The sequence below is a fragment of the Ambystoma mexicanum genome, chromosome 2q (assembly GCF_040938575.1).
Source record: "Ambystoma mexicanum isolate Mex_15411 chromosome 2q, UKY_AmexF1_1, whole genome shotgun sequence".
Lineage (NCBI taxonomy): Eukaryota > Metazoa > Chordata > Amphibia > Caudata > Ambystomatidae > Ambystoma > Ambystoma mexicanum.
In genome coordinates, this window is record NC_090924.1 from 1,445,400,583 (window position 1) to 1,445,428,575 (window position 27,993).

Sequence of the window (27,993 nt, forward strand, 5' to 3'; positions counted from 1 at the left end):
GGTATTAAGCGCGTTATAAATAACCTATCATATCATATCATAAACCAGCAAGGAATGCCTGTGACAAATCCATTTCCAATGGTAATCCATGCAAATCCACAGACCAAACAACTTTGTAAGAGCAACACATGTAGAATGTCTGCTTTTCAATCCTGCTGTTCGCTAGATAGAATAATCATCTGCTGCGTAGATGTTTGATGGCCACAGGGACTTTATCCTATAATGGACGGCCCACTAGCATTGGTCAAAAGAGGCTTCATTAAAGATGAGAGTCTTGTCTTTCATTAATGGAATCAGTGACTACTTGAATGTCCAACATGGACCAACTAGTCGAATGATTGGTTACTCAAGTAGATATTACTCGGAGCAATGGTCAATCAATGTGAATCATTTACCCAGAAGTGAACAATCATACAGAAGTGTGTTTATATTAATTCCTGAGCTGCATATACAAGGGCCCTTGAACTATGGCACTACTGCCCAATAAGTGTATATGTGTCCAAGTGGATGACTGTGACTGAAGTATATTTATCGACAGACAGTAATTACTCCTCCCACAGAACAAACATTCCCTAGGCTATATATCAATCTGCCTTGTCTTGTAGCATGGCCTCACTCTCCCATTCATGCTACAATTACGGGTGCAGTGGGAGGCGAAACAAATTGACTACAGACAAATAAAATCTCTGCCATTATAACTGGAAGGAAGCTCCCCCTGGGACCACACACCCCTTCTCTACATCCGACTCCCCATATGCACAATGAGGTGCCTGGGGACATACCGATGTCAGCTGCCATGATTGACACACAGATTTGCTGTCCAGGGGCTCCGTTGAGCCCATCTCCTGATTGGATGCCGAGCACAAGTATAGGAAACATATCCCCCAGTCGGGAGGTGCAACTGGCCCAGATTTAAGTCCAGGAATCAAGGCCTCATATGATTTCTGCCGGTCTAACTGGAAGGAAGCACCCGTCCCTCTCTTCATCGGATTTCCCATATGCACAATGTGGAGCCTGGGACAGGAATATGGCCACCGCTGTGAACAGAGTTGCTGTCCTGGAGCTCCTTTGAGCCCATCTTCTGATTGGATATGAAACATGAGGACACCCCTGGTGCTCCAATTGCGGATGACACTGCAACACATGGTAAGCCTGCACGCAGACCCCTTCTTGACATTATCAATACCTTTGCCGACCTCCATTACCTTATGCGACCTGTGCTCTCCTCCCATTGTCAGGTTATAGGGCCTCATTATAACTCAGGCGGTACGGAAATAATGGTGGCGGTAAACCCGCTGCCACCGTTGTTTCCGGACCACCTGATCCCGACTCCTGCAGGCGGGAGGTAATGTTCCCGCCAGGTCTGACCTGGCGAGTTTAAAACCACCTGCCTGCAGGCGGATGAGGAAACACCGACAGCGTTACGAGATGCTGCAAGTGTTTTCATGATCCCCATTCCCATCGAGTCCCATAGGACTCGATGGGAATGGGGATTAACACCATTCCGCCTCCGTGATTCCCAGAAAACCGGGGTTGTAATGCCCCGGTAATTCCGGGAATCACAGAGGCGGAATGGTAATACGAGTCCGGCCGTAACCAGGCGGTTTTACTGCCGCGGTTACTGCCAGACTCGTAATGAGGCCCATAGACCCTAGCAACCTGCCCAATCTGACACTGGCACGCACAACTTCGGAAGCACATGCACCCTGCAGCTTCGCTGCCATTTGGTCCTCCGCTGTATCACTATTAGCACACCCTCCTAAGTCGGAACTGACACACACCCATGCAGCTTCCCCCTTTGGGGCCTCCCAGCAACCCCCCAGTCTTCTCCTTCCCATTGCTCACTGCCACCTGCCCAGGCCTGCCCCCCCTGAAGAATGCTAAGAAGGCACCCCAAGCCACTCAGACACATTGACTTTCCGCAGGCACCACACCCCTTGTCTGCTCTGTCAGTAAACAGATGCTGATACTCTCAGTGATGCAGTTTACCCACTTAGTGTCCAATGCTTCCTTAAGCCTACCCGCACAGATACAGGACCCACCTATTACGTCTCCACTCAAAACAGAAACAAGAGATTAGGCCTCAAATGGACAATTGATTCCCCCATCGCCCATCTGCACCTCTCTAATGAACTGTAGGCTAAGGGAATGGACAGACTCATCCCCAAAAGAACCCCTAGTAGGCACCATCCCGGAGAGACTGTCAGGCCAATAGTGCCAAACCAATACCTATCCATATCAAAGCCACCCCACTGCAGACTATTGCCCTCCACCACTCACCCACCGTGGTTGCCCATCCCCAGAAACCTCTGGACAGGTAGGTCGCCAAACTAGCCCTATCAACCACCTCACCTCCCACAATCACCTCCCCAGCTGATCAGACACCTGCTCTATCCCTAAAGGCAAGGTCCAGTCAGACTCATGCACTAGAGATAAATGACCTCATCATTTTGCAAGATCTCAACCTGCTTGCCTTTTCAGAATCCTGGTTGCACTCAGCATCTGGACCAGCCGTGTACCTAACCATCCTGGAAGGATTCTCCATCCTGAGAAGTGACAGCCTGACTCCAGAGGAGGACATATCAACCTCATTTTCAAAGACTCCAAATTAGATCTGCTAATACTCCGACTGAGGGTAACTTTGATGAGCTTTCAGTTAAACTATCCACTTCGCCCACAGACTCCCTCATGATCCACATTATCTATCGCCCGCAGGTCCCCCCACATCATTCGAGGAGTTAACATCAAGCCTACCTCCAGAACCATTCTGCTAGGAGATTTTAACCTAGATCTCAATAGTCCCTGGATCACAATGCCACCTCTGTGGCAAACACATTGGGTGCCTTAGGATTCAAACAGTGTGGATGTGGATAACCATACCCACATCAAAGGTTGCACCTTGGATTGGAATTTAACAGTAAAATCACCACCTCCTCCAACTCCCCTGTCCCTTGTCAGATCACCATATCGTGAACTTCTCCTTCTCTTCCACTAAGCAGCCGCTACAAGCCAGAACCCCTGCAGCCTCCATCTCCTACGATGTCCAACAGGGCTCCTGTGTCTCGCCGACCTTATACAATGTGTTACTAAACCCCTTTTTGTCCTCCTCGACTCCATTGACATATCTTACACAACGATGCAGATGACACTCAAATTCTCCTCCCCATGTCAGGCAACTACAACAATGATTCCACCCCCCTCAAAAATACCCACCGGAAAATAGAAGCATGGATGGCCTCTAACTGTCTCTGCCTCAATGACAATACAATTGGAGCTCCTTCTTGTAGATTTTGAAGATTTCTAACACTCACCAAACAGACTCAACTGTATTCGGGCACAGATGATAACTATCAACCAAAATAGAATGTGTAGATTCTGTATGCGATCTGTGGCTGACTAACTCATTTAAACTAGAAGGTTTTTGACATCCTTCTGAACAGCCCCAAGGTCTGGCATGTTCTGAATTCCAGTGGGAGCAGGTTCCACAGTTTGGGACCAATCACAGCAAATCTCGTGTCCCCACTAGATACTAGTTTAGAGCGAGGTACGCACATCATGAACTTGTCTCCAGACCGGAGGTCTCTTTTTGGATAATATCAGCGGACACTAGCAGTGAGGTAATCTGGTGCAAGTCCATGGAGAATTATGTACATCAGACAAGCCACCATTAACCAATGTAGGGGCCTGTGTAAGGCAGAGACATGGTCCCTCTTCCTCAGATGTCCGATCAGCCTAATGGCCGCATTCTGGGCCCTCTGCAGTCTGCTGACCTGACTTTCTGAAATCCCTGCCATCAGACTCTTACAAAAGTCGAGATGCGGGTTGGGCATTGCCCCCATCACCACTGCATGATCTTCCATTGGAATAAATGGGAGAGCATCCCTTAGAAAACACAATGAGTGGTACACTGCCTTTACCTTGGCCCCTACCTGGGCTTCACTGCCCAAGTTGTCCTGCCATGTACACCCAAGGTTTTTAACTTTCTTGGAGTACTGGAGTTCCTCACCTAAAATCAGGGGGGGTGGCATTTGTCTTTCCATTGTCATTTTTCCTTTTGGCACAAACAGTATCACCTCGATCTATGCTGCATTCAGCTGCAGCTGGTACATACCATCCATCTTTTGATCTCACCCATGCATTGAATAATCTTCGCAAATGCACCTTCAATATCCTTTGTCTCAATTTAGATCTGGGTTTTGTCGGCATAGGAGTGAAACCTCGACGCATGCCTCCTCAATATATTAAGCACTTGGGGAATATATAAATTAAAGATCAGTGTAGAGAGTGATGACCCCTGTGGACTGCACACTTTAACTGCAATATCTCTGAGATAAAACCCCCCAGAATCACCCATTGGGTCCTGTTCTTCAGGAAGGAACCAAACCATTCCACAACTGGTTTCGATGCTTTCACAACTTTTTTGATACGTTGGAGCATGATCTGGTGGTCCACAGTATTGAAGGCTGTGGACAGATCCAACATCAGCAACACTGTAGATCCCCCCCGTCCACAGCCTCTAACAGATCATCCTGGACTGCCAGCAGGGCTGTCTCCGTCCAATGTTTGGGTCAAAAACTGGACTGAAGTTCATCCAATAGACCTTTGTTGTCCACAAAAGGCTGGAATTGAATGCACACCATTTTCTCCAGGATCTTAGTGGGCCAACACATATTGGCTACCGGGCAGTCGTTTTTTAAAACGGTTGGTTCCAGGTTAGTTTTCTTTTAGCAAAGGTTTCACCAGCGCTCTCTTTAGAGCACTGGGGACCTGGCCCTCCAGTAGTGATTTGTTTATGAAAGCTGTTATAATGGGTGCAATGTTAGCCGCCAGGCATTTAGCAGTACATGCCTGTATAGGAAATGCCAGGTCATTGGTTGGCTTCAGTTGGAGTATCAGGGATTAAACAAATTCCAACACTCATTAACTGGAAGTGGAACCCCTCTTTCTCTTCCTCATTCTCTTCTCAGTCCTTCTCTTCTGTGGGCTCCTCCCATTTTCCCAAGCCCCTCACGTTAGAAATACTTTCTTGAATGTCCACAATTGTTTCCTCAAAGAAACTATTAAACTTGTTTGCTTGAGCCTGTGTGGGAACAATAGGTACCGCATACTGGGTTCCTAAACCTCAAGACCACAGCAAACAGCACCCTTGCTTGGTTCCCTGCCTGTTCAATTAGCTTATGTCTCAAGGGCGATTTTGAATAGTTTTAGTGCCTTAGCCTAAACTGCATCACTATTCAGTTTGTTGGACCTCCACAGTGTGTTTGCCTGTCGCACCGGTTTAGTAGGGCCAATGCAGGTCCAAACCATGATTTGGATTTCTTAGTTTTCTTCAGCTTCAAGGGGGCATATTTAGAACAAATGTCCTCTTGGATATCTGATCCTGTTTGAAAGAATTCCTCAAATGGAAGCAAGTCTGCTTATCATTCCTGGATTTCATCTCCTGGAATTTTAGCCAGGTCATCTACCTTACGTATCCACATTGGCATACTCTCCCGTCCTCCTGGTGTACCTTTTTTCTTAACAATCCAAATAATTGTATACAGTGAAATAGCCTGGGCCCTCTCGGTGAACCAAGCTTCTATCAGCAAGAGGAGCTCAAGGTCGTGCCCTTGAATCAGTTCCCCCACCTCAACTGCGTACGCCACAGCAGAGTGCGCATTCACTGATGCAGCTTTTATCACTGCAACTTCCTCATCCTTAGACACCCCACCCAGCATCTTCTGCATTTCTTTGTCGAGTCCACACAATCATATTGTATTAATGCTTCTCAAGTCCAAAGTACTTGTCTCATTATTTAGCTCTCTCAACTGTAGGGCTGTGTACTTCCATGTATCCCTCTCCATGCCTTCAAGGGACATCTTACCTGATTAACAGCTACTTAACATGGAATTTCAGACCAGCAGTGTTTCCTGCCGGCCGCTGGCTCACTGGCCGCAAACAGGCCTAAACAGGCTTCGCGCTGACGCGATCCAGTTAAGCCCTTAGTCGACCGAGAATGACACGATTCTACTGCGTAGCGCTCCGGTGATTCTGGGTAATGAAGTACATGATTTCACCTATCAGTGACTTTAATGAAATAACAAAGCACTATATTTTAAACACAGCATGCCTATATAGTAAATGTCTAAAAACATCTTAAACAGTCTGCAATTCCCAATGCCCTTCAGCAATTCAACCTGTAGTCCCGCAATTTAAAATAAAGTTGTTGGTTTAAAAGGTTCTGTATCTAAGAAATGTTAAAGTTCAATCAAACAGGCTCGCAAACAGAATAACACATTTAGAAAGTATAAGCAGTGAAAATTGTAGACTTCCCAGCAATGCTAAAAAGGCTCAAAGCACAATACTCTACCGTCAACATTGATGGGATAGAAATCACTGTCTCCACACCAGTGACAACGCTCGGCGTCCTCCTGGATGCCTCCCTCACACTAACAAGACAAGTGAAATCCATTGCCTCCTCTGCCGCCTACACGACGAAACTGACCAATGCGGCCAGACATTTCCTAGCGCCTGCCAGCCGCCTCTCCATCGCTCAAGCTATCATAGGGGCAAGGTTAGATTACTGCAATGCCCTCTATGCAAGAACCTCCCACGGAATATCAGCAAAATGCAGGTGATCCAAAACAATGTCTAACCCTCTGCCCTCAACATTCCTAAAGGAGAGCACATCTCTTCTGAAAGAAGGGAGGCCCACTGGATCCCCATCAGGGAAAGGATAATCTTCAAAACCCTTTGCATCATTCACAGATGCCTCTCCGTCCCAGCACCCATCCACTTGTTACAAAGAATCACAAGAGTCAAATCCTCCATACCTGTAAAGACAGCACAGCCTCACTGCCTCACCAAACCCAAATACAAATGAGCAAGATGAGGTGGCGCTAGTTTCCCTACGGTGGCAGCAAAGGACTGGAACTCTCTCCCTCCTGCCCTGAGAGCGGAGTCCTTCTACTGGGCCTTCTGCAAAGCCCTGAAAAGCTGACTGTTTTTCTAATACAATTATATGTACACTCTTAACATCTTGTATTTCAATTGCCTTGCCTCGCTCTTCGTCCCCTTTGCCTTGTAATACGTGTAACTGGTCATGCAACAGCGCCTTGATGCCTCTGGCCTTAATTACATTTACAAATGTAAAGTTAATCAAATAAAAGACATGGCATATCCACAACCTTTCTAAAAGTCTGAAGGGTGCTACCGAAGACAACTATCAGAGGGTGCTGGTAACCTCAAGCAAGGATGTCTTGAGGTTGTCGAAGGCCACCTCCCAAAGGTATTGGAATCTGTCTCTGGAGTTATACATTTCGTAACCATGTCTTTTTAAGTTCATATGTTAATTTCTCAATACCAGCCCGGCACCTTACCAGACTTTGACTATCCCTGTTACCTCCTTCAGAGGAACTGTTTACCGGTTTTACCAGGGGTTGCAAGTTCACTCTCTTCAGCTTCTCCTCTGCTTATCTTAGGAATGCTTGACATTGGGATATATTACTGCTAGTGCTCTCGGCGCAGTTGTTCAACTGCACGTTCCACCGACGGCAGGCCACACCATCACCACAATGTCTCTCACTTTCAGATGTGCCCGCTCCCAGCTGACTTGCAAGATGCTTTCTACATGCCGCTCTTTTCACTTCAGTGACTTCATGCAGCTGCCTCGTTGCAGTATCAATAATCCAGTTTCTGAATCCTGGACTGATTCAACACCCAACCAGCCTTTCTTTCTCCCGATCAGTCTTCCACCTTTCGACGTCCAACAACTAGTATTTCTCAGGCGGTCATTGCCGGCCTTCTGCCATATTGCCAATGGCCCTCGTGTGCTCCTCCGTACCACACCTTTGTCTTTCGTCTCTCTTACGACTCGATCATCTCTCTCTACTCCACAAACCTTCTGTAGGTTCAGAAAGCCAAGTTTCAGCCTTCTGTGCTCCTAGTCAGTTCCCAGCTGGCCAACTGCTCCTTCTGGATGTTGCTTCCGCTCTCCCTCTGGTTGTCTTTGTCCTTTCTTGTGGTTTGATTTGAAAGGCCAGGTTTTCCCCAGTGCAGCGTCAGCCCAGTTGGCAATAGCTGGTTGAATAGTGCTCATGCTTTGCGGTAGCATTCTTGTTGTCTTCTTCATCCCAGTACTTGTTATCGAGAGAATGTCTGACATGCTACATTAACACGTAGTCTCTGACTTCACCACATGTACAACAGGCTTGGGTGATGTTACCAGCCTGTAGGATTGGGGTATCATGAAGCATTGTCCCAGAGTCACGTTCTTGTCCTCACAAGGCGAGTTCCTCTCCATGAGATCCTCCCACATGTTACCACCCCTATGGGGACTATCAGTTAGTGGCCTCACCACCCTAGCCTCATGAAAAGGGATTCCCTTCTGTGGCAGAGCGACACCAACTGAATGATCGTCGTCACAGCATGCATGCATTTTGTAGACAGGTAGAAAGCCAAAGCAGTTGGAGGCATGACTTACGTTTATGGGTAGAGAAGAATATCACACCATTGTTCTTCAAGGCAATTTCTACTACTGAGTCACTAGACTTAATCCGTCCACTATGTAGGCAGTAGATATATATTACACGGCCGTGTAGTTATGGCTAAGTTGCTAAACCCATAGGAAGACCACTTTTTGGGCAGCTTATAACTTCGCTCCCCATGGACGAATCCTCCCCAAACTTTGCAGAGTTATAGGACGAGTCCCCAAAAAAAAATGTTCTCCATAGACTGAATGGAGAAAAACTTTGCTCATGCCTACAGCCCGAACCACTGGACAAATTTTCTCCAAATTTGCAGCAGGAATGTCGGCTTGGTCCCGAAAGCATTAGCAAATTTGGTGAAAATCCATCCAGTGGATTTTTTTTAAAACAGGTAAAATGTAGGTGCCAAAAAATGTATAATATCTGGCTTGGCTCCCCGGACCTATTTCCCTGTTCGTTCCGGGGACTGGACTTTGATTGGTGCTGAGGCACACATCATGTCCGCGGACATAAGATGTGCCCGCTGATTGGCTGGGCAAAAGCGTGATGAGCGTCATAATCTTCAGTTGTCCACGGATAGCATGGCAGCGAGCAGGGTTCAAAAAAATGTTGTGGGGCATCTGGTCATGGGAAGAGGGGCTGGAAAGGGTGGGGGAGTAAAAGATGGGTCATATGATGTTAGTGTTTAGGTGAAGAAGACGGTGTTTTGTCCACAGAGTCTGGCAGTTCGCGGATTGGTCCTCAGGTGAGCAGCTTATGTGGTGACTGAGGGAGGATTTTGTAGGGTAGGGGATTGGAATGTAGATGATATGAGGATGTTTGTATAGGCTGTATTATGCTGTGGTGTTTCTGGACCGCTACTAAAGTCTTGGGTGCATGGCCATAGGACACGCACCTAAGAGTCTGGCCACTGGTTGAAGTACTATAATAGTATGTGCAGAGAAGTATATAGGGCTGCAGGCGGTTTAGGGTAGGGGAGTGGAATGTGAATGGTTGCATGTACACCGTGGCACCTCGTGGGTCCACAGGCGAGTAGCTTATGTGGTGACTTCAGGCAGGCTTGATTAGGGTAGGGGAGTGGATTGTAGATGATATGAGGATCTTTCTGTAGGCTTTATTGTGCAGTGGTGTTTGTGGCTAGCTAGTAGACTCTTGGGTGCATGGGTGAAGGCCATGCACCCAAGAGTCTACCCACTGGTTGAAGTACCATAATAGTATGTGTGGAGAAGTGTACAGGGCTGCAGGGTGCTGGCTTATTGGATCCAAGAGTGTGCTGACTGATTGTACGTACTGAAATACTATGTGTACAGAAGTGGAAAGGGCCTCAGGTGGTTGGCTTATGTGTGTGGGTTGTGGCAGTGTATAGCTTGTTGGGTGCATGGCTGTATTATGCTGTGGTGATAGTGTCCAGCTACTAGACTCTTGGGTGCATGGCTAGAGGCGATGCACTCAAGAGTCCTAGAGTGTGCCCACTGGTTGATGTACAGTAAAGTTAGTAGACTCTTGGGTGTATGGCTGGAGGCCATGTTCCGAAGAGTCTGTCCACTGGCTGTAAGTAGTGTAATAGTATGTGTATGGAAGTGGACAGGGTGTTTGTCAGGTGGTTTGTTGGACTGTCTTGAGAATCTTAGGTGTATGATACTGTATGCAGTGGGAGGTAATTGTGGCCAGCTACAACAATTTTGGGTGCATGGCCGGAGGCGATGCACTCAAAAGTGCAAGAGTGTACCCACTGGTTGAAATACTGTAGAAAAAAGGACAGGGCCTTGGGTGGCTGGTTTATTGGATTCAACAGTGTGCTGACTGGTTGCACGTACTGGAATACTATGTGTGTAGAAGTGGACAGGGCCTCATGTGGCTGGATAATGTGTGTGGGTTTTGGCCAGTGTACAGATTGTTGGGTGCATGGCTGTATTATGCTGTGGTGATTGTGACCATCTACTAGAGTCTTGGGTGCATGGCTGGAGGTGATGCACTCAAGAGTCCAGGAGTGTGCCCACTGGTTGAAGTACTGTAATGGTATGTGTAGAAAAGTGGACAGGGCCTCAAGTGGCTGGCCTATTGGACTCAAGAGTGTGCTGACTGGTTGCATGTACTGGAATACTATGTGTACAGAAGTGGACAAGGACTCAAGTGGATGCCTTATGTGTTTGGGTTGTGGACACTGAGCAGATTCTTGTTTAGTTTACTGTATTATGATGTATTGTTTGTGGGCAGTTAGTAGAGTGTTGGGTGCAGAGGCCAGGCACCCAAGAGTCTGTACATTGGCTTGAAGTAGTGTAATAGTATGTCAACTGAAGTGGATAGGGCCTCAGGGGGCTGTGTTATGTTTGTGGGTTGTGGTAAGTGGGCAGATGATTTCATGCATGGCTGTATTATGCTGCACCATAATACAGCCATGCACTCAACATTGTGATACTGGTATATGGTGTTAACAAATATGTGTACAGAATGAGTTGTGCAGATTTTAAAGAAGTATGACACCAATAATTGTATACTTACTGTTTCTATTATTGGGGACCCATGCAGTTTTTTTGAATGGTATGTGGAAATTCTGGAGAAATCGTTGTTTCATTCTCTGTGATAAAAGAAAACATAACAGGTTAGGGTAGGTACTTCATAATGTGTTATTGCATAATTAGTACTTCACAAGTGCTATATTTTACACAAGTGTACTGCTCGATGTGCTCAGTTCCTGTGTTTGTTCGCTTAATCATTGGGTCTGTGGGAAAAAAATAATCCATGCAAAATGTAAAAAATGTTCTATGTTTATTTGTTGTTATGTTGCAGAGTCTGTTTTAGTGATGTGTGTACTACTTGTAGCAATGTTTAAGGTGCACTGTTTTAGTAGGAGGAATTGAAATGGTGTATGATTTTCGAGAGACCAGTTGGCATATTCTAACTGTTTATCTGTTTTCTCTTTTTGGCAGTATTTCTTTAAGCGTTTGGTTGCTGTTGATGTTTTCTAAGTTTTGTTGTATTGCACAGTAATATTGCAGAATTGTCGGGCCAGTTAGATACCTGTTGGCGTATTCTAACTTGATAGTTTGGAAGTTGTTGAGGGTATGTTTGTAGTACTGTGATTGCTGAATGTTCATTTTGGCAGTTTGACCTTCACAGGGTGGAAGGTTGTTTTTGTTTTGCAATTACATATGTGATGGTGGGTATTGGGCAGTAGGTTTTTCTACTTTTGGATATACTTGAGTACATTTTGGTTTGAAGAATATTAAGTAGGCATTTGCAAGATTTGCTGGTAATCTCTACTTCAGAGTAATGAAAGTATCATTGCATTCAAACCATCCACATTTCTTTTTAATGTATGCAGTAAAGTGACCTGCACTCGTTGTGGCACCCTTGTGGTAGATTATGCCTACTGTTGTGAAGGTTTTATTGCCAAGTGATACTTGCCCATGTGTGAAGCTAGTAAGCTTGCAGTTGTCTTTGGTACCATCTGCATTGTGTCGTAAAAGCATTACTATTACGTATTGGCTATGTGATTGTATCTGTAAGGTGGAGTGATTATCAGAATTGAAAGTAGTACATAATATGCCATGGTTTGCATTTTGTACGAGCTGCTGAAATGGAATGGATTCACTGTTAGGTATAGATATACACACAAAGTGCTTGTTAGGGACTTGTTTCCGCATCACAGGGCTGCAGTGAATGCATGTATGTTTCCACATATATGAATTCTGGAAGTTTTCATGTATAGGTATGTTTTTGTTTTCCAGTACTTGTAGTAAGTACATTAGAAATTCTTGTGGATCTTCTTGTGTGTTTATAGTGAATCTCACCATTCCTTAACATTACTCCAATTCCTGCCATTTTCCAGAAAAACTGTAAGTATTGTCAGGATTGTTTGTTGCATATCTATGAAGGAGTAACATTTGCAAACACAATTGGTCTGCGCCATTTAAGTAAATGTTTTCAACAATTGGCAGCAATTGAAATAGAACATTGATTGCTACATTTGCATAGCAATCTACACCAGAGGTATTGGGAAATATGAATGGAACAGACAGTTTATTTGAAGAGGTAGTTCTCTTTGTTTGTGCAGTTGTGTATACATTTGTCTTTTCAGTACATTCTCCTTTGGTTGTGGCAATTGATGAAGTACCAGCTAGTTTCAATTTCTTTGGTGGCACGGTTGTGAGATCATGTATACGTTGAGTTTGCAATAGTTTTCTCTTACAAAGTCTGCATTTTTGAGGAACAGGGTACCCTTTGAGATGGGGTGTGTAGAGTGCACGTAGTCTATTGTACTTTACAATGCAAGGAATGTCAGCGTTTACTTTTTTGCATCAGAATTTACTAGAAATATTCCTTCAAGTGTACATAGGCATGACAGTGCTACATACCTCATGCCTTCTTTAAAGACTGTGCTGCCAATATCAATCAATATTTGATATAGGGTTAGACTTTGCGATTTATGAATAGTGACTGCATAGGCTAGAGACAGAGAAAACAGTTTTCTACGTACATACGTGTCTTTGAAAAGAAGGAATCGGGCTGTTGAGCGTCTTGTCATTTTAACTTCTGAAGGTTTGTCAAAGTGAATATTGACAAATTGAATGCTGTTGTCACGTGGGTATCTCTAGAAGCCAACAACTATACCAAGTGCTCCATTAACTAAAGCTTGCTCCACGCCAAGGTTACGCTTCACCATTACAGTTTAAACACAATGTTAAAGTTCTCTTCAAACCAGCTGTGTTAGAGATAGAGCTTTCTAAGGTATTTAGTCGTGCTGTGGCTTGTTGACACATAGGTATTGTCATACCGTACACGTCTAGTTTGTCTGTGGAGTAAATTTGCACTGGTGGTTGCATTTCCTTTTTCAACATTGTTTCATTGAATTGTGCACAGCTTGCTAGAGTTGGCATTAAGGACATACAGTTTACATTTTTGTGTGCTAATTGTTCCATGGCATCAGTAGCACATGTGTTATGCCCGTATAGGTCATGGATGCGTTTGCTATTTAAGATAGACTGTGCTTCTTTAGAAAGTACACCAATCCAAATGTTTTTTGAAATGTTGGCATGTGTGAGGTCTGCAGACTGAAGCATGTTTTCAGTTAGTTCTCTGTATTGGAAATGATGTCAGAGATTTACATTTACTGATGCTGCCAAGTGTGTTATGGCAGAGTTTGTGTCCTAAGGTTTTAAATATAGGTTCACCTTTCACTAGTGTTAGTTATAGAAGATCTCTGAAAACAATAATGTTTTTTCATCCAAAGAGTTCTTTGTAGTCTGTTCTGAAGATATCTTACAATCTGTGGAGAATTAAAGCCAACATTAGGCTAGAGACCATGTTCACCTCATCTATTAGGAGCATTTTCATTTGTTTCAAAACTCTAAATCATTACATAGCAGCTTCTGCTGAAAGTTTGTAGTAGTCTAATTTCTTTTGGTGTTCTACTGGAAGGAGTAGCAATCGGTGTAAAGTAACACCACCTATGTTTTAGACAGTTAAACCTGGGAGAGCAGTTGCAACAGCTGAAAGCATGTTGTTTGGCAGTTGTTGGAGGCACTTGCTAATCATTTTTATCAAGAATGTTTTGCCTGAACCAGCTTGGCCACTTACATAAAGGACTAGAGGTTTATAGTTTTGACAGGTACAAGTTTAAGTTTCGTGCTGCACACCATGTTCAATTTCTTTAGTTACTTCTAGGAAAATGCTATGCTGCTCGCTGTTCAGTTGTGATTTCAGTAGAGCAAACATTTTCTTCAGAATGCTCATATTGACACATGGTGTTTTCTACTTCAGTTGTGGCTAATTCTGCCTCACTTGCTATGAGTGGGTGTCCACTTGGTTCTTGGCTTTCTTTAAGAGAAGGTTGACTGCTCTCAGGAGTAGTTGTGCTTGAAGTTGTTCTTCTTGTTGGCGTTCATTGTCCAACATGTTTTTGTATCTGTTATAGTGCTTTCAATTGCATTGAAAGCATCTTCATAGGAGATATGGGTGTCCAATAAATCTTCTTCTTTTCTCCATGGTTTAAAAAGTTGTAGCAGGGACATGTAGTACAGTTCTCTATGTTGAGCAGTTTTTTTAATGATATCTTCATATGATTAATCAGGCTGCGTTTGAAAAATTTAACCAGACGTCTCACCACTTTTCACTATGTATTTACCTTTTTTATGATTTGGTTTTTAATATTATTTTTGTATGAGAAGTTTTGGGCTGTGTGGTATAGGCACATGGTTTCCAAAGCATTACTCCTGTTTGGGTTGTATGTGTCCAATAAGTAATTTTTCTAAATGTTCTGGCTGTTGGGATCATTTTTGGCTATTTTTTCTGAGTCTTGTTATGATTTGAAAACTGTTTTTCTTGATGCAAAAGGACCATGGCTTCGCCAAACTATGTTTTCAGATTTGCCATACAAGGCAGTGCCTGTTAAACTGTCTGCGGCTTCGTAGCAGCCACATTCTCTATGGGAGAGCATTTTTATGCCAAAGCTGTACAATTTCTGTGACAGTGTTTTGTCAGATGATATGTTATCCCAGAGGTCTTTCAGCTCTGTTTTATCTGCTTTGGTTAAGTAGGCTGGGAAATACTGTGCAACTGCCATGGAATTGTCTGCAATGTACTGCACATCTATGTTTGCATTCCATAGGAGGGTAATTATTGTATTGGAATCATTGATGTACTTTGATTCTTCGGTTATTTTTATGTAGTATGTGTTCTTAGGTTATTTGCCTTTCACACTGTGTCTAACAGAAGACATGAAGTGGTTTACTTGTCCTTTTTTCTGAAACAGGTCTAGAGAAAGCAAAGTGGCATATGGTGTAGTATTTGCCTTTCTTTTTATATTCACGCCGACAATAATTGCCACACTTATGTGTTTGAAACTGCAAAAATGTATAGGTCACTAAGTTTACTTTCTGACGAAATTTCACAAGTGGCATATTTATGAATGAGCTGCAAAGCAGCGGCATCACTGTCCTTACCAAATTTAGGAGCATTTTTAATCCACAAAAGCATGTGGATGTGTGGTGCTCCTCTGGCTTGATATTCTTTTCTCCAAAAGAAATGTTCCACTTCTCAGAGGAGAGGGATTGTTTTGCTACAAATGCAGTGCAGCATGGCAACAAAGCGATGATGGAAGTACCTTGACACATTTACAGGTTAAAGAGAGCAGAGTTCTCCTGGTGTTTTCATGTCTATCCCTGCTTTGTTTTCATTTGCTATGCATAGGAAATTGTGCAAGTCTTTCTATGCATACTCTGCACAATTTTAAGTGACAAACCATGTGGGTGGGCCAAGGTTCCATAGCATACACCATACGTCTGTGTGACATGGGGAACCAGTATTCTTTTGTACCACACATGTTTGCCAAGAGATTTTTAATACTTAACTGTAAAACCTCTTCTTTCTCTTACACCTTTTGAAGTAGCTGTGAAGCAGACATGTTTAGAAAGTTGGAACCTGTTTTCAATGTGTGTGCAACTCTGTAACATAGAGTTGCTTGGTCACATGCAAAGAGGAGGTGGAATATGTATTCCATGTTTTGTCTGAATCTGGGGTCCTCAGAATACATTCGTAAAGAGCAGTATTCTGATGCTGTTATTTGTGTGCATCTTTCATCATACCTTCCACCTTTTCCAGTAGGAAACAGTAGAGGAAAGGCTCATGCTTCTACACTGTTTCCAATATTCTGATTGGAGATACTTTGTCTTGTAGTATTTGATATGTTTCTAGTGCATCGTCTTTGGTGTCTTTGGAGTGTAGTGGGTGAATTGTAAACTGGTCTTAGATATTGGAGGCTGAAGTAGGAGCTAGAAGTCGACATTTTCCAGTTGATGAGGAATCCTGAATTGTTTTGGTGGTTTCTCTCAGGTTTTCTTCAATGTTTATTTTCCTGTAGTATTCATTGTTGTCTTTAAGATATTGCAGGGATTCGCTAAGTTTGTTTAAGTCTACTAGTTGCTGCCAATTAATTTTGTCTTTTTTAGGTACACCATTCACTAGGATAATCAAAGATTAATCATTGGCCGTTGCACTCCTAGAGTGTCTACATTTTCTTTGATATCTAATGGCAAATACACTACTTTGCCATGAATACCTTGCAGTAATTCAGAGGGAGCAAGGTTTGCTGTTTTCGGTTGAAAGTGCATTATCGCTTGAAATGGGTGCACTGTTTGTATTATAATGCACTCATGCAAGTTAAATTGTTGGAGTGGTTTTGGCAGTGGAAATATTTCCAATTTATTAATGATAGCCTGTGAAGGGATTTGGTTATTGTCAGGTTTTACAGTGCATTATGTGCAAAGTATTGAGGGGTTGGTAATTTCGTATTTGTTTTCTGCTATAAGATAGCGAGCTAATTGGAACCACTGGGATTGCTTATTGTCTTCTATTTTGTATGTTATATCTATAGTTTTGGTGTTCTTTGTATTAAAAGCTCTGTGGCAACACACACATACTTGGTTTGGTACAGCTGATGTGCTTTTAAACTTTACTATTTCTTTTTTGTACATGTGCAATAGAAGGTTGACATCTGCAAGGTTGTCGGTACTCTTTTCTAAAGTTACTGCATTTTGTAAGTGCTGTTCAGTTGCAGAATATTTGTTTTGGATGTGGTCTATTTCTTCGAGCAGTTCTTTGGCTGTACCATGTAGGAGTTTGACAATTAAATGCTCCAGTGCTAAAGCTGGACTTTTTGCATAGTATAGTCTTTGAACGAGATGTCGTACAGGAGAATGGTGTGTTGCTAACAATTTGATGTGGTGGAAGGTGCTTTTTCAAGCAGTTCCAGAAATGCATGCTAATGAGTGTCCTCTTAGTCCTGTATATTTGCTCACTGGACGACAGTCCATAGTTTGTAAAATTTACATTTTTAATTTGTCTTTGGCTTTCACATACTGATTGAGGAACTGCTGCAAAGATTTGAAAGATTGTTTGCAAACGTTACACATTGATGTGCACAGACATTTTTACACGGGACGTATTGGTTCGGTGAAATGGAGAGTTGATTCTAAGTTTGTTGGGGATATTCTTGCAAGCAGCGTTTCTTCTTGTCTACCTTTTCAAACTCTCGCCCACTGCTATATATAGCAATTGGGTTTGTTTTCTCTTGTTTGAATCCACTCACCTGCTCAGATGTTTGCAAAGGTATCTATACTGATATTGCATCTGTTACAAAGTACTTTCTGTAGTTTTCTAATTAATTTTTTTAGTGGTTTTATTCTGTTTAAAACTAATATAAATAATTCCCTTTTGAGGAGCATTGCACTGTCAATGAGAGCTTGCAGAATCAGTTTTCTGCGGTATTTTTTAAGGGAGGAGCGTGATTTTTCCCCTGTTTTTAGAAGGTTCTGTAGGATTCTATGGTGGAACATTTATTGTAAAATAAATGTTTTGGAATGCTTACTTGTGGCTAAGTTACTGTTGGCTGATGTACTGTTTGTACTACTGGTAGTTACATTCATGTTAATACGTTTAGTTTTGGTTTTAGATTTTGAAAGAGAAGTCACACTTTTTTTCCTGCTACCTGCTTCTGTTTTGTTTGAACGTTTTGTACAAAGTCTGCTAGAGGTGGATGGGCATTTTGCTTGGCTTGAATTGTATGTACTCTGTTTCTGCGTTGTTTTCTATGACGTTGCTTTTTGGTAGGCATTGTCTTGTATCTGTTGGAGAAAAAATGAAAGTGTTGGTTTTGAAGTGCTATGTGTCTGTGTGTACTTTGGATGATTGTTTGACTATGACAATAGGTATATATAGAGGAGTTTAATTGTTCATTGGCTTGTTAGTTTTGGTTGGGAGGGTTGTAGTGATATGTGTGTGTGTTCTTGTAGGAAATGTCTGCTTTAGTGTGCATGTTGTTTTGATGACAATAGAAACAGTGCACCTGGCAGAGTGCAATGAGTAAGGGTGACATGACTTCTGTGGGCTTACACATTGTCTAGGCTACAATACAACAACACTTCACTGTCTTAATGACAGGCAAAACATACAACAGTACTGCACTTACTTTTTTGGATGTGAAGAGTAGGTTTCTTCTTGGTTTTATTTTATATAAGATACATCACTGGCTTTCGGCAGGCTGTTCTTCAATGCAATTGCAAAAGAAGGACGTTCTTGGGTATGTCTGTTAATGGTACACTAATAGTAGTAGTAGAATACTTTGTTGAAGATTGTAGGAGGATTTGTTGGCAGGAAGAGTTAGTGTGTATGTGCAATTATACAGCACTACATATCTGTGGGGACTTGGGATTATTAGCATTGTTGGTATGGGGACAGTGCTGCAGTGATAACCGTGGCGTATGGGGCTGCATTTTTGAAGTGTGTGAGAGGTTTCTTCCCTATTTGTTTGTGAAATGGAGTAGCGGAGGTTAAAGTAGAGTGAGAAAAAAGGCAGACAAATGTAGAGATTGGAAATGAGACTGTTACTGTATGTTGAATTTTGTTAAGTTTCTGACACATAGATGCTTTCTATATGAGTGCAGACATTCTTTTCAGTTGTTGCATTTATGTATGCAAATGTATTTGCTATCTTTTTATCAATTGTGTAATGCATGTGCTTGGCATGCTATCCTAATGTACATGCAGTTTTCCTTTTTTTGTGTGCATTCTGGCCATTTGACATAGGATCTGGCTCTTGCATGTGGTGTGCAAATGTTTTCAATGTGGTGTTCGATAAAAATATCACAGGCAGTGGTGGTGAAATTTAAATATGTGGTTTGCAGCTGTTATGCTGTTGGGAAGTACAAGAAGACTGAAAGCAAGCAGCATTGTAAGTAACTGTCAGTTGATGTGAGGAGGAGATGGTATAAATGACAGTATGATTATTTGGTAAGTAATACAGGGCACGTGGCAGGCAGCCTGTTTATATGCATGCAATATATGTACTTGCTATGCTTTGGTAAGATACATGCAGTTTTCATTTTCTATGTGCATTCTGGTCATTTTACAGCATGTGTGTTAGTGGGAGAAATGATTGTAAAAGTGACAGAAGAAAAGAAGAAAGTAACAGTATGCTCAGTGCAGTGGGTGTCAGGGGAAAGCAAGCATGTTGTGGGAATATATGGAAGTTTCACATAGGATCTGGCACTTGACCTAGCTGTAAAATTGTTCCCAACGTGTGTTTATACAAAAGAAATCAAAGAGTGCTGCTAAAATTACAATATGTGGTTTGCAACTGTTGTGCAAGTGGGCCTAACAAGAAAACTTTGAAATCACACAGCATTGTATGGAACTGCCACTTCATGTTAAGACATGGGACAAAGGAGAGTATGATTATTGATTAGGTTATGCATAGTAAGTTGCGGGCACCCTGTTCATATGCATGGAATCTATGTGCTTGCTATGCTTTGGTAACATACATGCACTTTTGCTTTTCTGTGTGCATTAGAAAATATATGCATACCTGTAGTTTGTGTTGATGGTTGTAGATGTGGATGAATTTGGAAGTAGAAATCTTAGAGAGTCTTGTAGTACTTTTGGATGTAGATGCTTGGGAATCACAGGAGACCTGTACTCTGAGTGTTCAACAGTACATCTGCAGTGTTGAACTGAGATGACAGAGTTAGATGTAGAGGTCTTGGATGTGATTGGTGGATGGGTGTATGACTTCTTAAGAGTACCCAATGAGGGAGTGCTGTAAAGAGTGAAGTGGAAAGGGAAGAATGGCTGCTCCTGTTTTATGAGATTCGCGGACACCGTGGTAGTCTGCGGATCACACGTGCTGCATCCGGGGCTTGTCAGCATGCTTGGCATGGAAATGGGAGTGTACTATAGGGATTATACAATCAGGTGTTAAGGGTGTGCTTTACAGGAAGGTAGAGTTATACTTTTTTCATTGCTTCATTGCTATGTTGGTTGTGTGGTGAAGATGGCAGGATATCGTGTCTGGGCACATGGTGATAGGTTTTTTGCTGATCTGGAGAAGTATGCAAAATCCAGAGGTGTTTCTGCAGATTTGGGGTTTCCAGGCATGGAGGTTTTGTGGTGGAGTGTGCCTGGACGCAATTCGGATAACTGGTTTCTCTTTGTAGAAACTTTTCTACTTTTGGTAGTCCAGACATCTTGTTGGTGCACTGTGGAGGAGAATATTTGGGGTACATCAGTGCACCAAGTTTAAGTCCTTTCTGGATAGACTAATGAAAATGTTCCTATGTGCAAAGGTGGTATTTTCAGAAATGTTACCAAGAGCACAATGGAACCAACCAAATGTGTTCAATCCCCAGCAAAATCTTGGAAGGTTGTGAACCGGGATTATCTACCCAGCCCTTTAAGACGATGCAGCAATACTTTGAGATGGATGGGGATGCAGAAGATACCCAGACATCAATAATCAGACTAACTCAGAAAGTTGGCAAAGTTCAACTTTCTTAATGTCAATTATCTAAAACAGGGAGTACAACAGACATCAATGGACGTCTCACAGCATGATCTCAAACATTTCATAAAAAACATGGTTATGTAGCAAAAAGTCATAATTGCTGATGTCAGTCTACTTGGCAAACTACAAAAACCTATTGGAGAAATTGATTTGGTATAAGAGAACATCTAGGAATACATTCCATGCTTGTCTAAGAGAGTATTGGGGTCTCTAATGTCAGGTGGGACAACTAAACCTTCCCGTCAAACAGGTTACTATGAATGTCATCAACTACACAATGCCCCATTGGTTACGCAAACTATAGGGCTCTTTACTAGGTGGCCCTCTACAATTGGTTGGCACACTTACATCCGTCAGTACTTTCCCACCTATGCCAGCAGCACGCAGGCTGGTCTCCAGGTGCTGGTGGGTTGGTCTTGACCATAGCTTCCCACCAATTAGCATAGCATCTATCATCATCTCTGTGGTCTGCATGTCAATTAAGGCTTTGTACTTGGCCTTGGAAATGTTTCTTGCTCTGCAGAGGCACACTCTTTCTCATTGCGTAGGTGTGGTTTATCATGATTGTCCATTTTCAACCATCCACGTGACCGAGACCATGATTTCGAGCTCTGGTGTATTTAAAATATTATTATTTAATGAAACTATCATGTCTTCTTTGTTTTCGTGCACATCTTCTGAACAATAGTTTGTTCTTTCACACGTTTGTAGCTACTGTCTGATCATTCTAGACCAAAGCGGCCTTGCATTCTTGGGTTTGTTCCAGCCTCGACCTTCTTTGATTCACTTCTGTAATTCAGTTGTCTTTCAACTGCAACACACTGGAATAGTCTTCCTTTTTTGGGTCCAGCTCTGCTAAAATGCGTAGTGGAATCGTCCATAGTTCACATATTCCTATATATATATATAAATATATATATATATATATATATGTTTGGCTCATACCGCAATCTATTCACTATAGCTGGCCTCAAAAATACTTTGTCTGCTTGCGTTTCTCTGCATCTGTACACGTGTTAAATGACTTGATATCTTCATCAATTTTGTAACATAAACATCTTCATCTCGATCCCGAAACGTTACTTATCTTTCATATTTTCCTGATGCCTATAGAATATTTATATTCTCTTATTATATCGGCATCTCTTCTGGGTGAGTCAGTCTTGCTTCGTGTGATGTCACCAATCTGCTCTTTTGCAAATTTTTCATAATTCTTCTGGTATTTCATTCAAATGGCCATTATATTATAGTGTGTGCAGGTATGGTTTTCTCAATGGGAACCTTGTTTTCAGGATTCTCTTTGGTATTGTTATTTTCACTGGCACGGCATGTGTATTACACTCGGGTTACCAGCATATAGGCAACATGGCCCTGATGCTTGAGGTGGGCGTATTTGGCTCTTTCTATACACTCCACCCTCTGGACGATTGATCAACCACTAACCCATCATCCTTCACGTCTAGACATCCTTGTCTAAAGAACTGTTTTTTTAGGACCCATATCTTTATTACTCCTTTCAGGCATCCAGCTGATTTCACATGCTCATGTTTGTTCCAGGTCATAAGCATGTACTGTCCTTTCAGGCATCCAGCTGATTTCACATGCTCATATTTGTTCCAGGTTATAAGCATGTACTGTTCCTCTTAAAAATCTTAGACAGAGCGGACTAGCTCCAGATACAGAAGTATTTGGAGACTAATACCCAACTTGGCACTAGACAATTTGGTTTCATACCCAGGCATGGGACAGAAACAGCCTTATTAGATATGAAAACTTAAAAAGAGGATTTAAAAGATAACGCCAAACTTGCCCTATTACTACTCTTCGACCTCTCTGCGGCCTTCGATCTGGTCAATCACCAAATACTATGCCAACACCTGACATCTGCTGCCCACTTTTCTGAAAATGCCACCAACTGGATCAGATCCTTCCTTGACAATAGACTCATGAGAGTATTCTCACCCACGGACTCTGCTGACCCATCTCCAGTCCCTTGTGGAGTTCCCCAAAGGATCGTGTGTATCTCCTACGCTCTACAATGTTTTCACCATGCCTTTGTTCGATGTGCTTGACTATCTGGGTGTCACCTACACCAACTATACGGATGACACCCAGATACTCATCCCCATCACTGGTGATTACATCGCAGACGCCAAAGCTTTGAACAACGTATACCAAGTCATCCAGGCATGGATGGCACATCATGAGCTCTGCCTCAATGATGACAAGACAGAGCTCCTCATCCTTGGTACCTAACAAAGATTTAGCAAGCTTGACCCATCCTTCAGCACTTTCAACATTGATGGTAACGCCATCAAAGTGGCTAAAGAGACCAAAAACGTTGGGTATCTACCTGGAATCCACACTGTCCCTTAACCGACAAACTAATGCAGTCGCAGCTGCATCCGCCTACACTTGTAAGTTGATTACAGCATGCCGCCCATTCCTCTCCACTCAGAACTGCATTACTCTCTCCAGGACGTTGGTTATGTCTAAACTTGATTACTGCAATGCACTTTATCAAGGTACTAACCAAAGTAACCTCAATAAACTTCAGATCTCCCAAAATAATTCGATCAGAGCAGCCCTCACCATTCCAAGGTCGGCACACATCTCTGACACCAGGAAGAGCCTACACTGGCTCTCTGTCGGCCAAAGAATCTCACTCAAATCACTGACCCTCACTCACAAATGTGTCAACAACCATCAACAACCAGGCCCCTACCTACCTAACTTCCCGCTTCTCGCAATACATCCCCTCACGGACACTTAGATCCATCCAAGCACAATCACTTACTATTCCAAAATACAACCTGCAGACTGCCGGCGGCATCAGCTTCCCAGTCCTAGCATCCAAACTTTGGAACTCTGCGTCATTATCCATCAGAACCCTTACGTCCGCCACGCTTTTTAAACACAAAGCCAAGCTATGGCTATCCTCTACACCTCACTCTCTACCAGCCTAAGCCCCTTGCTTCATTACTCATGCACTACCAGCACTTTTGCTTGTGAACCTATTGTTTGCCTGTACCTATAGCCATGCCACTTTTGTACCTTTGTGCCTTAAGATTTGCACCTGTGAATATAATCTTTGCCTATCTGTAACTGTATCAATGCCATCTTTTTTGTACCTGTGCCTTAAGATATGCGCCTGGTTGCCCTCGGGCCTAGCGCGCTATACAAATAAATAAAATACAAATACAAATACTTGGACTACAGTAGATCCATTTCCCCACATACTTCTTATGGTTCTTTGGGTACAGGAATTTAATTCCCTCAGGTGCATGGATGCTGGCTTTCACATAGTCTCTGATTTCTTCATCTGTTAGCACCTTCGTTTGCCATCCTGATTCAACATCAGTCATGATCTTCATCCCTATAGCTTTCTTTGCAGTCTTTTTACATTGTGAGATAGCCAATCTAATTACACAGAATCCAAGTAGAAGCATCACTATCAGGGCTCCAATAAATTTGAACATATCCTCCATCCATTGTGGAACCCACAAAAAGAGTGATCCAAACCAACTGTCATCAGCAATATATTCGTTAGCTTCTCTATGACCTCTGTCAAGGTGCCATTCTAATCATCATGAGAAGGTATAAATGTGCAACATGATTCTCCAATTTTGGCACCAACACCTCCATCAATAGTTGTCTCAGGAGGATAGCTCAGGGGCAACATGCTCACCTTGAAAGCAAGACGACGCGGAGCAACACAGGTTGTATCCCCGGGTCTGCGCTTAGAATCCTCTGGGTATTAAGCGTGTTATAAGGAGTCGGTTCTGTTCTGAAGAGTCATCAGTCGTATGGTTCTCAGCTCTTCCTTGATAGCATTGAATCTATTTATGGTAGTGTTGATTGTCTGCAACAACTCCCATCTGGTTATTTGCAACCACTGAGTATTCGCTGCTGTCTGGATCCTTTGCATGAAGATTATCGTGAATATCAATGAAGTCTGGCTGAACAATCTGTGCTCATATGGGAATGAATCAAAAGCCTCTATTGACTTGGCTGAGAAATAGTTATCTCTATTCACTCGATTTATCAGCTCTACAGATCTCTTCTTCCTCAGGTAAGCATCTGCTTTTGGAAAGTCAGTCAGCAATCTTCAAGTCACTTTAAGGAATCACCAATGCTGGAACATGAACGTTTACTATGGAACATCATCCTCCGCAATCTTTGGGCAGCTTCATATAAGCTCTGGATCAACAAGCTCAGTAGTGATCCATGATCACTGCTGTCCCAATGTTCATTCCTGGTACATCAAAGATTCGACCACAATTCTGGTTCTCATCAACTTTTCTTGTGCCATTGTTTCTGATGCACAATTTTGCATTTTCTAAAGATACCATCTGCAAAGGCCCTCCTTTGTCTTCCACCCATGTCAGTAGTTTAGCGAGTTTCGGCCATACAGGTTTGCATCCATTCCGTACTAGATCATTGGTTGGCTGGTAGAAACCAATGACTACCCATGCTCTGCAGATAACCACTCCTTCTTCCCATTCATCTGGTGAAAGCACTGATCCCCAAATCTGCATCTGGCCTCTGCTCTTCCATCTTCGAATTTCTTCTGCAGTTTTTCCTGGACTCTCATGTCTTCTGTTTACTTCCCATCTGATTGCAGCTCCTTTTACTCCAGGCTGTTTGTTTCTGATCATGTGATTTTAAGTATGCATTCTTAGCCTTGTCTTTGTGTCCTGGATATAGCCGTCTTCCTCTTGGTCTCTCCATTCATTTGCCCATTTTAGATAGCTGTTCATCCATTAAATTGACCTCTTGTTCGGCAGAGTGCAATGTGTGATAGACAAATGCTGTCTTACCCTTACTGTAAGGCATCATTCCTACATCTTTCATTTGCTGATACCACATCTTATTTCCCAAATGCGCTGTACTATCCAGGTAGTCATTTAACTCATGATCATCCTCCCTTATACCTCTCTTGGGTCTTTTCAATCATCTCATGAAGTAGGTCAGCACAATTCCTTCTCACTGGGGGAATCATAGGAACATTCTTCAGTGAACTTGGTGTCTTTGCATGTGCTACTTGTGTAGGAGAAAGCTCCAGAAGCCTCACCCTATTAACATAATATGAAGATAACAGGGAGTCCCATATAACTTCCATACATGACCTCCCCCCAAAAGGAAGCCTAGATTTATCTACCACAGGACTAGGTGCTTTTAAGTATACCTTTGAAGTAGGGACAAAAGGTCTTGGCTGTCTTGTAGTTGCCACATCTGTACCCTCCTTCCGTTATTTTGGTCAACATAATAGACAGTATGTACTGTAAGTGAGAGAAGAATCACAATGAACAAGATGCATGTATAATTGATATACCAGTAGCCCCACTTGTCACAGCAATAGCTCCTTGATCGTCGTGGTCGCCTCTCATTGTTAGCAACATTATTGTTGCTGTCAATGTTGCCCATTCTCAATCTTTTTTAAGGAAGGAAAAAACAAACTTTATTCAGGCAACATCATAAAATACTCTGGCAGCATCTGGATCTGCTCCACAAGTTCTTCAAGCAGCTGGCTGATTGCAGGACGATTAACACGATTCTTGATATATGCAAAGGAGTCGTCCATTCACCAAACAAAATGTGGATGCGTTTTCAGTAAGTAATAGAAAACCAAGGACAGTAAGTTCTGGATATCTTCCGTCAAAAGCCTCATTCAGGATTGTTCTTTATATTCTCTCAGAAAACAAATGTACTTGCTCTTCATGTCACATAGCAATTGATTAAGTGCCAATAGATTTCTCGGATCTCTCAGGAAAGTATGAAGTTCAGTTTGCCTTCCAACAATATGTTCTTCAATCAGGAAGTAAAATATCATTCCAACTAGTCTATTAGCATTATCCTCAGATAGGGGAATTTGTGTTTTCCAAACTGTACTCAGGAAGCTGGAGATCTTGCTCTATTATTGTTGCGAGCAGTCACCTCACAATTGGACCATTTTTAGGATCCTGCATGAACAGATACACACTAGTGGTTCTCCCTACAAGCGCAGGGTATGCCCAAAGAATGAAGAGAAAAACAATAAGAATGATCCGGTAAGCGTGGCTATCAGGCATTACCATGGGTGCCTCCAAAGAAAAACCAGGGATCTGTTCCCTCTTCCAGTCATCAAAAGGGAATTCCAGATATGGCATGTTTCCTTCTCGATCAAGACTTATATGTGTCTCAGTCCAATGTTAGCAAGCTCCTGTGGCTCAAGAACAAATAGCTTTTCTTTCACTCCTTGTTTAGCAATTTCAAAAGAGTGTCCTGAAAGAACCACAGTCCAATGTACTCTTTATCTGTCTATTGGACAGTCTCTGCATCCTTCTTCCTCATCATAGATCTAGTCTGCATGTGCTTAAGTTCTTCTCCAATGCGTGCTTCGACTGGGATGGGGTGAACGGGACTCTCCGGTGTAGATCTTTACGTCTCTGAGAAATATCCATGCACGTCTTCCTTGGAACTTCACTGCTGATGGTGTGACGTCCTCAATGACAAAAGGACTGTTATATTGGGGCTCATGCTTCTTCCGTGTAAAGTTCCTTATTAAGATCTCATCTCCGGGGAAAAGTTTGGGAAGATGCAATTTTTCGGGTACAGTTGCTGTATGATCTCCATCTGTGTTCTGAGCCCAACACTTTTTCCGCTTGAGCTGATTTGAAATGACAGAGATACTTGTAGTCGTACACGTTAAGTAGACATGTAACTCCTTTCCTCACAATTCTGCTGTCGTCTGGACATTACTTCTAGTTCTTGATGGAGAAGTGAGTGGTGTCATCATTCGCCTCCCTGTCACTATTTCATGGGGCGTAAGATGAAGGTCAGAGCTTGGCTGATTCCTCAACGCATATAATGCAATGGGTAGGCAATACAACCATCCTTTCTTCAATGTAAGCTTCAATTTAGCTATCCTTTCTTTAAGCAGGCCGTTGAGTCTCTCACAGATTCCATTCGCTTGCGGGCGATAAGCAGAAAATAATGTATTTATTCATATTTGTAGAGCGCAACAGCCCATGGGAATCGTGGCGCTTGTTACAGAATGAAACAAACAAACAAAAACAAACAAACCAACTCAGTTACAGGTCATATATCTTACAATGTTTGTGCAGAGATAATTACATACAATACAGTGATGGTAAAAGCATGGAAAGAGGTGGGGAGAAGGGGGGTGTTAGTTGAAGAGAGAGGTTTTTA